Source organism: Hippichthys cyanospilos, chromosome 1, assembly GCF_059441005.1.
Source record: "Hippichthys cyanospilos isolate Australia breed blue-spotted pipefish chromosome 1, RoL_Hcya_1.0, whole genome shotgun sequence".
In the NCBI taxonomy this organism is placed as follows: domain Eukaryota; kingdom Metazoa; phylum Chordata; class Actinopteri; order Syngnathiformes; family Syngnathidae; genus Hippichthys; species Hippichthys cyanospilos.
The window spans coordinates 33897735-33909750 of NC_142369.1; the positions used below are offsets into that span (position 1 = coordinate 33897735).

The window sequence follows — 12016 nt, forward strand, 5'->3', positions numbered from 1 at the left end:
TCCTCCTCTTCTCTCTCCAGCCTTGAGGCATCCTGTTTCAGCTCTTTCGCTTTCAGTCACAATGCTGTGATGAGGTGAATGGGTGGGGGGCGTTTGGGAGAGCAGTAAATGGGAGTGGAGTCTGACCGCAGAGGGTCCACTGTTTAAGCAAAAGGGCATTCTCTCTTTCATTTGCTCTCTCTTTCCTCTCTCTTACTTGTTCCAGACACACACTCTCCGGCTCTCTCATCCTCTCTCTCTTTTCTCACTGGCTGCATAACATCAGCTGGCTCTCTTGGTAGACACCAGTAAGCCCTCAAAGAGAGGAGAGAGAAGCAAGATGATGACAAAGCTGTCAGCGCTCTGAGATGTGCAGACTGCTGAGAATAGGCTTGGCTGATAAGCTCTTCACTACTGTTTGGGCAAAGATTCACAAATCAGTGTAGAGCCGGTGAGTGTTGTGCGTGAGGTAAGTTACACATCTTTACCTGTATGGACAAAAAGCAAAATTGATTTGAATTATTGGATTGACTAATTAGGATAATACATGCATGTGATGTTGACACATTTCAGACTTTTGATCGCAGTCTCTGAGCTACGTTTCCTCAATCTGCCTTGGTCAACATTAAAACATTGTATTTGTCGGGCTGTCGCAAAATCATTTAAGTAATTATTCAGCTTGCTTCTCTAATAAGTATTATTTGTCCAATGTGGAATGTAGTTAACAGAGGTGTAGGGTTCCAATCTTAACAGGGTAGATTGTATCTTCTGTTCATTACCAGCTAATTGGCTTCTTGTTTGGACTATCGGGTAACTGTGAATAATACTATAGGAATTAAGAAGAATGTTGAATGATTCTGTTGCAAAATGACACTTCAGGCATCCATTTTAGTAAGTGAGGCTTTTAAGCTTCATGCACTATGGCACCAAGTTTTTACAGATTAACTTTTTTATCTTGTCCCACAGTTGAAAAATGATTTAAATGGTGATGTCTTCAAAATTGTGTTAACAATTTACTGTGTTATCGGAGTACATTGGCTGATGTGGAGCTGTGCTTGGGGAAATATTAGAACCAAAGGTGTGGGTTTTGTGTGCATGTGCCCAAGTGTCTGCTATCCAGAGTAGGTCCAGATGTATACTTTATGGTACATGGCAGCAGACAGTGGGCTTGTGTAACCCAGGAAACAGACAGCTGCTTTACATTAGATGCTGCCGGTTGGTTCCTCTCTCAGGTCTCCAGCATAGACACTGCAGGCTTTAAACTGGCAAGCTTCACAGAAACACACAATCACTGGCTGTTCTTCTTGTGTGATTCCGTAGCCCCAATTTCCGCATCAGCATCATTTGTTGGTTACTTCAGTCTCATGGGCAGGGTGCAAAATGGAAAATACGCATGATTAGAGAGAAATTTGCATTTGTGTACAAAATATGGGTGTTCAATTGGGTCGATTGTATGCACCAGCTGTTTTTTGATTTAATGTTGAAAATTTTGTCAGTTAAGCAATGACTACACATCATTTGCAAAGCAGTGTCCACTGGTCAGAGGGAATTATATGATGATCCTGAATGCTAAAGTGGGTGTAAATAGGGACCAACCTGGGAATACTAAGTCCACAGAGTGGAAGTGAGTGGTTACAGATAACCTATCTTTGCATAAGCATATTATATTTTGTGTTGCATGGCAGTCGTCTATGAAACCGGTTCAATGTTGTCATTAACATGTTATTTGCTTTGACCTGCCTATTTTAAAATACACATTGTTTAGTATATATTTAATTTGTCTAGACTAAAACTCATTTTTATTCATTTAACCGCTGGGTGTCTGAGGATTTTTCACTAGCCTGGCCTTATTATAATCCAATTTGGGCTTACTTTGAAAAGGTCATAACATCATCAAATATAAATATATTTTTTACTTCAGTAGCATCAACCCTATCCATTATTATGTATATCATTTTGTGAGTTAAAAAAAAAAAAAACGTTAACAGCTATTCAGTCAATGCTGCAGATTTTGCAGTTGGAAATATGCAGATATAATGTTATGCATCGCAAGAAATAATACGCTTCCCTGCAGCAAAACAAAAGCTTACTTGCAACATTTAGTTCTTGGATCAAAACCTTTCGTCAACTATAAGTCCCACAATACAAGAACTTTGCATAATTGAAGTCAGGATAAACCACTCAATTAAGTCATTGAAAGGCTACCAAAATCCTTAAGTGGTCCGCTAGCGCCCACCTGGTGGTTTTGGGGTCACATTGCAAAAATTTCTTTTGCATCCTGTTTGTGAGTTGCTGTTGAAAGGATTAATGCGAAAATCGTGGGAAATGCATGATTAGACATTGGGTTTTCTGAAATTTATATTTTCAATTTTTAATGGCAGTAAATGAACCCGACATAGGCAAAATTTGACATCTGCAGGGTGTGCCTCTCAAACTCTCATTTGCAAGGGTTTAAAAGGGATAGCAGGATGGGATACTGAAAGTCGACACGTTTTCAATACTTTAGCCTCCTAGTGTTTTTTTATTCGTATGCTTTTCCTTTGATATCACTAATCAAAACATATATAGCCCGAGTTGGGTCAAAATTGTCCCCATGGGTTAAGTTTTATTTGAAGTACAGTGGACGCCCGTGTTACAACTTCCCTGATTTACATCATTTTCATGGAATACTGACTTTTTCATCCTCTCTTTATGACATTTTCCCGGTTATGAGACCACAAACAACTGTCATGACCCGAGGGGCTTGGCTGTATTTGTGTTGTTTTTCCTCCATCTGCTGGCTTTTTTAGCTAATTGCACTTATTTACTATTGCCGTCTAACTGCTTCCATGCAACGTGTGATTACAATGCTGGTTTGCTATTTGTCGGCGTCTCCTCACGTAGATGGTGGTCTGCTATTGGTCGGCCTCACTCGTTTCATAATGGCAGAATACCAAAAGCTTTATTCGATTGTGAGTGGTTACAAAACCATATTTGTAGTGCATTTTACTGCTTAATTCAAAGTTATAGGGTTAGTCATGGGTCCTAAGATTGCTAGTGATGATAACGAGAGAAGTAAGAAGATGATTTATATGGAAACGATGCCTTATTAAGGAATATGGGCATAAACAAGGGGCACTCAAAGGTAAATAAATCCTTTCTAAATGTTTTATTTATGATGTTTTCTGATTGTATACATGTATATTATGTACATGTAGCACTTAATATACTACTTTGACACCAATTTTCAATACGTATGTACAATTTTGATGTTTTTACCTGTGGTTCTAAACGCATTAGCCATTTAACATAGGTTTGGATTGCTCGTCGTACGACAAATTCGCCTTACGACCCCAACCGCGGAACGGATTAATGTCGTTACACGGGGGCCCACTGTACTTGTATTATAGCTTCCACTGCTGGAAGCTGTTTGCAAGAAATCCGAGACTAAAGGTAAGATAATCGTAAGTGTGAGCCAGTGAGAGGAGACTTATAATAATGGGAGGTGGGGAGTGATGGAAGAGACTCACAGGGCACCAGAGCATTGTGTACTGAATGCTAATTATGTATGATGAAGAGCTTCAAATACAAAAAAGGAGCAAGTCAGAGCTCATCAGCTACAAATCAAAGTTCAGTGAGGCTTTTGTACGTTACAGCTCATCTACCCTGCAGTTGCATTTTTGGTAACTTTATGACATTGTTGAGAAATGCCAGCTCCGGACTCTGCTTATATACAGTATATATAATAACTTCAGAATGTGCACTATCAATTCATAGGTGGTCTTTTTGGATTGTTTAGTTACACATGTGAGTAGCCGCTGTCAGACAGTGACACAGAGCATAACGATGAGTGGGAAATGGGCCATTGTTTGGACAGCTGTTAGCTCCCAACGCCCCGTGCCCTACAAAGCCCCATGAGAGGGCGGTTTTAACCCCACTTAGTTCCTTGACTAGTGATGAAGTGCAAACAGTAATTGTAGATATTCACTAATACTCATGATTTGAAAGACTCAGAAATGATGAGATTGGACCAGCCTTGTGAAGAAAATCGTCTGTCTTCCAAAAACATTCAAGCACATTCTTTAAAAAGTCACCTGACTTGATGTAATTTATGGCAAGGTTGTTTGGATAATTTCACCTGGACCGCCTGTGGACCAGATGGCTCCAAAGAACAAATACTTGTATTCCACAAAACCCAAACAACAATATACTTCCAAAGGATGAAATGTTTGAAATGAAACCTCTTTTATTTGTTTTTAGTTTAACTGACATTCTAGCAGTTGGACATCAATTCAATCTTGGAGAATGTGCATGATCAATTTCAAATTGAGTTTACTGTCGTCTGTGTACACTAGGACTGGATAAAGAATACAATTATTTTTCTCAATTTGTTATTTTAATCACGGAAGATTCAAAAAATTAGCTAAATCGTGAAATCAATGTTTTGGCAAATTTGGGAAATTGCTGGATGGGTGTTTATAAGACATGTTTACAACTATTTATTGAACCATTTATGCAAGTTATGAACAAACTAGTCACCCTTTCTTTACATTAACTATGATTAAGCTCTTGTTTACATTATTGTCATCTGAATATTTTGCAAAAGATTAATTTTAGAATAAACCAAATCTTTAAATGAGTGTTGGATTTATTACTTCCATTAAAATCAATTAAAAATAGTCTAGGATTACAATAAAAACACTATTTTGATTTTATTTTATTTTTTGGCCAGATCACCCAAACCTAGTACCCAATCATTATTGAGTAATGACTCCAAAAAAAGTATTATTTGGCTTAACAGACAGAAAACTGTGACATTTCCAATCTCTAATAACAGAAGGTGAGTGGAATGCTACTCACGAGAGATTTAGAAACCATGCACGGCAGGTGTATTGGACATACTAAATTGTCCTCAGTGATTGGGTGCACGAATGGTTGGTCATCTGTGTGTGCCCTGCAATTGGCTTGCAACCAGTTGAGGGTGTCCCATGCCTACTGCCCGAAGTCAGCTGGGATAGGCACCAGCAAGCCTGTGACCCTTGTGCGGATAAGCGGCTATATAAAATAAATGAATGAATGGATGGATGGATGGATGGATGGATGGATGGATGGATGGATGGATGGATGGATGGATGGATACCTTAAATGTGTTTCCAGACTCACCCAGATAATCCTCTCGCCATCCCCAAATATATCTCTGTTTAAACCATCATTGTGGTGCTAATGTGTAAGTAAAATATAAGAAGAATGTAAGTCTTGATCACTGCTATTCAGTACTGCTATGTGTCAGCCCATCCCATTGTTGGAGGCAGCCAACAGATGAACACATATGTTAGACTCTTCACTATGACACTATGCCTCCACTGGTGACCTCACACATTTGAATATATGCACCATGGGGTTCTTGGAAATGGATGGGGCTCTTTTTGGAAAGGGGCAAAGAACTTCGAATGGTGGAAAAAAAAAAAAGCCAGTAGAAGCCAATGAGCAGCCGACCTGAGGATCTAGGGTCATTAGACTCATACAAGTGTCTGAATGCATGACACTCCCAATTGGGCCACGCAACACGCTTCAGGCTTTCATCACCGACAAGGACTAACAGATGTCCCAGTATCATTGCCAACTCACACAGAGGAAGGAGAATTACTCCTGCTATCTACAGTACGTATATGGAAGCAAAGAACAAAGTGTTTAACAAAATATCTCAAACTAAATGACATCAAATCAATGAAGTGTCTCCATCATTAAATGTATTAGTCTTTAGTGTGTGGAGTGTGGTGTTTTGTTTCACAAATTTTAACATCGTTGTTTTGGATAGCAGTGTGAAAGATGAAATGGGTCACTGAGTGTATTGAGTGATGGGATCTCTCAGCTTTCCATTTAGGTCCTGTGCAAGATCTTTTTACACAAATGGAACAATATACCAGGTCCCTACGCCATTCACACTGTAAATATGCTTGTATGAGCACAAAAAAATGATGTTGCTGAAATAACTTGCAGCTGATTGTTGTGCGAGGGAACGCCAAGGGCTACATTTAGATAAGTACTTCATCATTAGCTTGCGTCATTAGCTCGTTACAGTGGGCAGCCAGGTACAAGGCAGATTTTTATTGTAATTATAGTGCAACGTAAATGCCAGGAAGGAGAAGAATTGGTGAGAACAAAGATCTAAGCAATTACAAGTCTTTGGACAAAACAGCAGGTGGATCTGTAAAATGCTACGCACAAGGGTGCCAAGTCTCTCCGCCACAAAGGGGGCAGACTAATAAAGCAGCATCCTGTAAAGTTAAAAAGATAAACAATGACTTGCGTCCAACTGCTCCATCTGGACCCAGCAAGAGGAGGCGGAAGACGGCGGCACTGTAGGGGAAGAGTCATAAAGAATATTGATGGGCCCCACAGCAAGAATTCATTCAAAAAACAATACTATACAAACGGAATTGTGCTCCGATTGCTGCACGGTTGACCTGGTGCGCGCTGTCATCCACTTTACATCCTTTGTCTCCATATCTGAGTGTCAAAGTCGAAAATTGGATTTGCTTGAGGAAATAGTTTTTGGGGAGACTATCCGGCTAGTTAAATGAAGCTCTCAATCACTCCAGCAGCTCTGTGAGGCCGATTAGGCTCAGCCTTGCCAGTGACTTTCCATATAGTGTTTCTGCTGCATGGTATCTTAGATTCAGTGTGTTCAAGTCTTATCAGCTATGAACACACTATCCCCCACTACTCCCTTGTTATCTGTGTCATCAGACCCAACGGGGTCAGAGCTAAGAGCCGATGAGTGTAGCCTCAGTTTGATGCACCATTCTCGTCCAAATCATCTTCTGTTTGACAATTCGAACCATTCTAAATAACTTATCAAATGAGAAAACATGGTAGCAGAGGTTTTTATTTATACTGCCTCCAGACAGATTTTAAAGATGAAAAGAGTCAAAGAACACTTTCAAATGTTAAAGTTGATGAAATCCATCCCCAATGGGAAATATTACCACGTTGCATGATTTCATTTTTTATCAATATTGGAGTCATCGAGTTAACTGTAGCTATTCCTTATCTTCCCTACTAATTTCCTGTTCAATGAATCGCTTCACACTCATACTCTGCAGCAATGCATCATTTTGTCCATGAGCACACCCGTTATCTTTTTTATGCAGGTGTCAATGATTCTTGTAGTTCAGCACAACAGCGACTGCCACATCTGTCATAATAGGCGGAAAGAGAAAATGGCGTGTGCCCTCCAGAGCGTGCGGTGATAAAATGTTATAAACCTTTTCCGAGAAGCAGCATAAAACTCAGCCATCAATCCCGATGGAGCGGTCGACTCAAGCTATAGTTCCCGTCCTGGAAATTAATTTCTGTCTTTGATTATCATAACTCACAGTAGTAGTGCTGTTCTCAGCAGCTGAATAGCTCTCCAGCTATGACCTTGGTGGAGATGCAGGATCCAATCAATACTCACCTGCTTGAGCTTTCTTTCACCTCCCAGGCACATTGACTGTGGTCAAAATACTTGCCTGCAAGTTCTGGAGGCGATGCCATTCCTTGAAGTTATGCTTGGAAGTAGTAATGCGTTTGATGATTCAGGCGTCCATAGTTCACTGCTTCATGCCATGTCAAGGTGAAAGGAGCTCCAGGCAATCATCCCACATTGTCATAACTGTGACCCACATTCTGTATCATTGAAGGCAACTGAGTTTTTGTCATGGGTGACCTACAAAACAAGACAAGCTCGATAAATTCTTCAGAAATTCAAAGAAAACGTACATCCGATCACATCTTGCTACAGTACATCGTGGGACTTGGATTGTTGTTGTATTCACTAAATATTTACTGCTTTGACACACCGAGCGGGTTGCATAGCTCCATTATTTAGTCTGTTTGTCGTCAAGCTATCAAGCAGATGCTGTGCAGTCTTACACAGCTGCTGATACTTTGTAAATGTATTTCATTTCTGCATAAACGCAATATTTGAAAAACACAGAAGTAAAAACAATTGATTGACAATCTCTTATTATTGAGGTTGTATTTTATTGCTACATTACAATCAAAATATGAGACACAGCTATGAATATGATAAAGTGAAGTTGTATGCACATTGCAAGGTACAAACACAAAAACAAACAATGTACTGTATATTGCTCATTTTCTCAACTCAACATGATTGTATTTAGAAAGGCTAATTATTGATATGAATAACATATATGATCTTATTGGCTTCTTCATCATGTTGTAGCTGCTCAGTTTGTCTATTGCAGAATGTCTGTAAGGTTGAACAATCTTTTCCATAATTTACCTCATACCTGCTGGATGTGAAGGTCTCACGAAACTACTCCTATCAATGTGTGTGCATGTGGAACTATCTGAGTTTAAGCAAAATCATAACTTTAGCTTGTATTATTAAGACTGACTTGCTAGAAGTCAGTTAGAATTGGAATATTGAAGTTTTATTTTTCATCCGTCATTTTAATCGCCAGCATCGCCATCAGTCCTCCATGCCCTTTTTGCTTACTGCTTTTTGCTTACTGAAATATTATTCAACTGACTTGGATGTTTATCTGCTATATTTATTGTACAAACTGCAATCAGCCTGCAGTCAGTGACAATAGTCACTTTACAACACCACCAAACAGTGCAGAAATATGTTCGGTTGAGGGAATAAACTGGGTTGGTTCAATTCACTTCTTTTCATTCACAGCTATAACACAGCTGATGTTACCAGATATTCATTTGCAGTTGCTCCCTTTCTTAGTCCTGGTTTCAGGTTTCTTGCAAGTTAAGTGCATTCTGGGAATGCAGAACAAAATTGCATTCGTTGTCTGATTATCTCCTGGCCAGGAAATGCAAGATAGAAGTTCTTGATTTCTCTAATTAAAGACGTGTTTTAGTAAATTCAACCTCGGCAATACTTTGTTTTACTTGTAGTGTATGTGACATGAAATTTAGACAAATGTTAATGGACATGATTGTTCATTGCACTCTTGTCACCTACACTTCTCAAATGTGAAATAATAAACATGATGGTGTACTCTAGCCTTGGGTTAAACCCCTTAGTTTTCTTTGTTTTCATGTTACACGTATATTAATGCAGTGGAACTTGTGTCTGAGCGCAGACAGAAGTAGTCCAGCGCCAGATGAATGACAGACAAAAGACAGAAAAAAAAAAAAGAGTCAAATGTCACATTTTAGTGGTGGTGCAAGGCTGGTCAAGGGGGCGGGGCTCTGACGAATGACGGACCAGCAAAAAAATGTAAGTTGCCCACCTCTGATGAGTGGTAGGTGAAACACTATTTGACACATAATTATGCTTGTCATATGATTTCAAAATTGGCTGATATTTCCTAGGCCTGATAGAGTGTGAAATTGACAAATAATTTGATCTATGGCAACAAGCTTGAAGTCTTGTCAACTCAATTAACTGAGTGAAATTCTCATTTTACAGGTGCAATGATTGCTGTCAAATTGAATTCATGAATGGACACAGAACTCTCAGGGGTCAGTTGGTTAGTCTCAGTGTTTCCAGTATAAGACTGGGTGTTTATTATGGTGCTTATTTTGTTGGAACGTAGTAGATATCTCCTTTCTCCAGGCAGAAAACTGTCTGGCATTCATTTCAGGCATCATGTGAATGGTTGCCTCAAGTATAATGTGCACATTAAAGTATGTTAACGAATAGGTTAGTGGCACCCTTTTTGTAGACTAAAGAAGTAAAATGTGATTTTGTTTTCAATTAAGTATATACCGTAGGATATTCACAAGTTGTATTTTACGACAATCCATAACTCTCCCCAAATCCCATATTTCCACAGACCTCTCGCACACTTAGACTGTCAATCAACCAACAGTCTGTCCCTTCCACCTGTCTGTCCACCATAGGGGGCATACTGTAGCCCCTGGCTTTTCTGTTCTAAACCCTCATTTTGGAACTCATTACTTTACCACCTGATCCCTGCAAAAGTGATCTATGTATTTTTTTAAACTCTTTTAAAACCCAGAGACTCTTTTGAATTCACAATTATTACTTAACTTATTTTTCACATCATTTGCATCAAATGTGCGTTGTCCATTTTCTTTCAATGGATGATTTTCTAAAATGTACCACATTATCTAGCAGCCAGCAGTGGAACGAGAATAAACATGCTTCTCAGACTGAACTTTGTTTCATCTATTTCTGAATAAAGTGGTGTCCTGGAGCCAGATTTTCGACAAAGCTGCTCTAGTCTGTCCGGGTTGCCTTGTTTTAGTGGTCTATGTGGAGAGCAGCCAGCCTTCAGAGTGAGAAAGCCAACCATCGGGCCAGAACTAAAACCTAAGCTGCAACTCAAAGAATTTGTTGGGGCCATTTTGTCGATCTTATCCCTAGTTTGAGATTCTGTGAGTCGGCTGTGTTTCTGTTCTGATGTGCATGCACCAATGAGCATAAGCAACATGGTGTGTCAGCAATTGAGATGCTGAGAGGATTTCTGTGCCCCCCTGGGTCCTGTTCGTCATCGCTCCCGGCAGAAGGTTACATTATCACATTTGCAGTTTACTCAACATGGGGGAGCTCATCTCTACCCGTCTAATCAGGAGATTGGTGGCTAATGCCAAGGGACCCTTCCGCACTGAGCTCATTGTCAGCTTGCCTAGTCCCACGCTTGCCTAGCCACACGTACATACAAGACCAGTGAACATGTCTCGGTGTATGAAATAAGATAACTGCCCAAAAAACATACTTTATGCGTGATTTGGATTCCTCACAGCAACAGAAATTATTTGTTTTTCTTCTTGCGACTATCAATCTAAACCCTATGATTGCAAAGTACTTTCAATACAACTTTACTATGATTATGAGGCTTCGACACCACTGTGGACAATATACAAATTGTGATGACATCACGTCAGGCTACCGGCAGTAAACAAGGAATGTAATAAAGCCACGAGTCCTCCACCCACGCATGTTTCAAAAAGTGAACAAAGATGGCAGACACCAATGGCATGGAATGCAGAGCGTTCCACGCCTCACCATGATTCAATGTTAAGGATAATGCATGCTCGTTTTGTAACATCTGTGGCTCATTTCTCAAGTGAACATCATCACAACAGGTAGTAAGCAATGCGCAGAACCCTCAAGCTCCCAGCTTCCAGGCTTGAAAGATAAACTGACCAGGTGGGCAAGGAAATAGTTTGTGGGCGGTGAGTCATGAGTCATGTGTCACGACTCTCGATATAAACAACATTGTGTTGTTCTAAAATCACAATTGCCAATTGAGTGCACTAAGAAATTACTTAACTACTGTGACATTTTATTGTACGGTGCCTATTGCCAGCATTTAGCCTAAATTCTAGCATAAAATAGCCGCTGGATAGCAGCACTCGAGTGCTCGATGCTGCTAGTGAGAACAGTAAGATTACTTTTCAAAGACATTGTAATAGACATGAATGACTCTTCACATTATACTAACAGCTGGACACAGATGCCATTCCCACTGATCACTTTTGAACAAACCAGGCTTACTTAAATTTGTGTTCTAGAGTTGTGATGTCACCTCATCTCACTGACCAAAGTTTTAGAGAGTTGTCTAAAATCTCACACTTATAATTTAATAAATTTTGAATATCAGAAAATTGTATTAAATTGGTCAGTCAAAACGAATTGGAAATGTGCTGTTTGGTCTTCTGTGTGCTTGTCCCACCTAGTGTCATGTCAAATGCATCATCAGTGTCACCTGCCTCTGTAATGACCATATATATAAAATACTGGAGGTAATTATACTCCTCAATTTCTACTCTGCTATATACTGTAGGTTTTTTTTTTGGTTTTGTTTTGTTTTTTTTTAAATATTGCCTATTACTCAGAATCAGAGCACAGAAAATTAAGCATGCAGGGAAAGATGTAAGATGCTACAAGGCTATTGAAATGCTGTTGAATCTCTTGAGTTGGAGTTGAGGATTATGCCTTGCTCCTCACCAGTAGAGTCGAAGCAAACCAGCATCTCTCCAACATCTAGGTGCCTTTTTTTTGTCTGCAGAAAAACGTTAGCCCTCGAATCCAAAACAGTTCTTCCACATGAGCTATTGA

General features: G+C 39.6%; 1 protein-coding gene across 2 annotated transcripts in view; it reads left to right on the forward strand.

Annotated features, from left to right (window-relative positions):
• The first annotated feature begins 307 nt into the window (after nt 1-307).
• The window catches only part of tncb (tenascin Cb), a 51812-nt gene continuing 40103 nt past the window's right edge, over nt 308-12016 (forward strand). For both annotated transcript variants that reach the window (XM_088423908.1, XM_088423916.1), the window contains exon 1: nt 308-448. The gene's annotated coding sequence lies outside the window, so the exon portion shown is untranslated. The remainder of the gene's footprint in view (nt 449-12016) is intronic.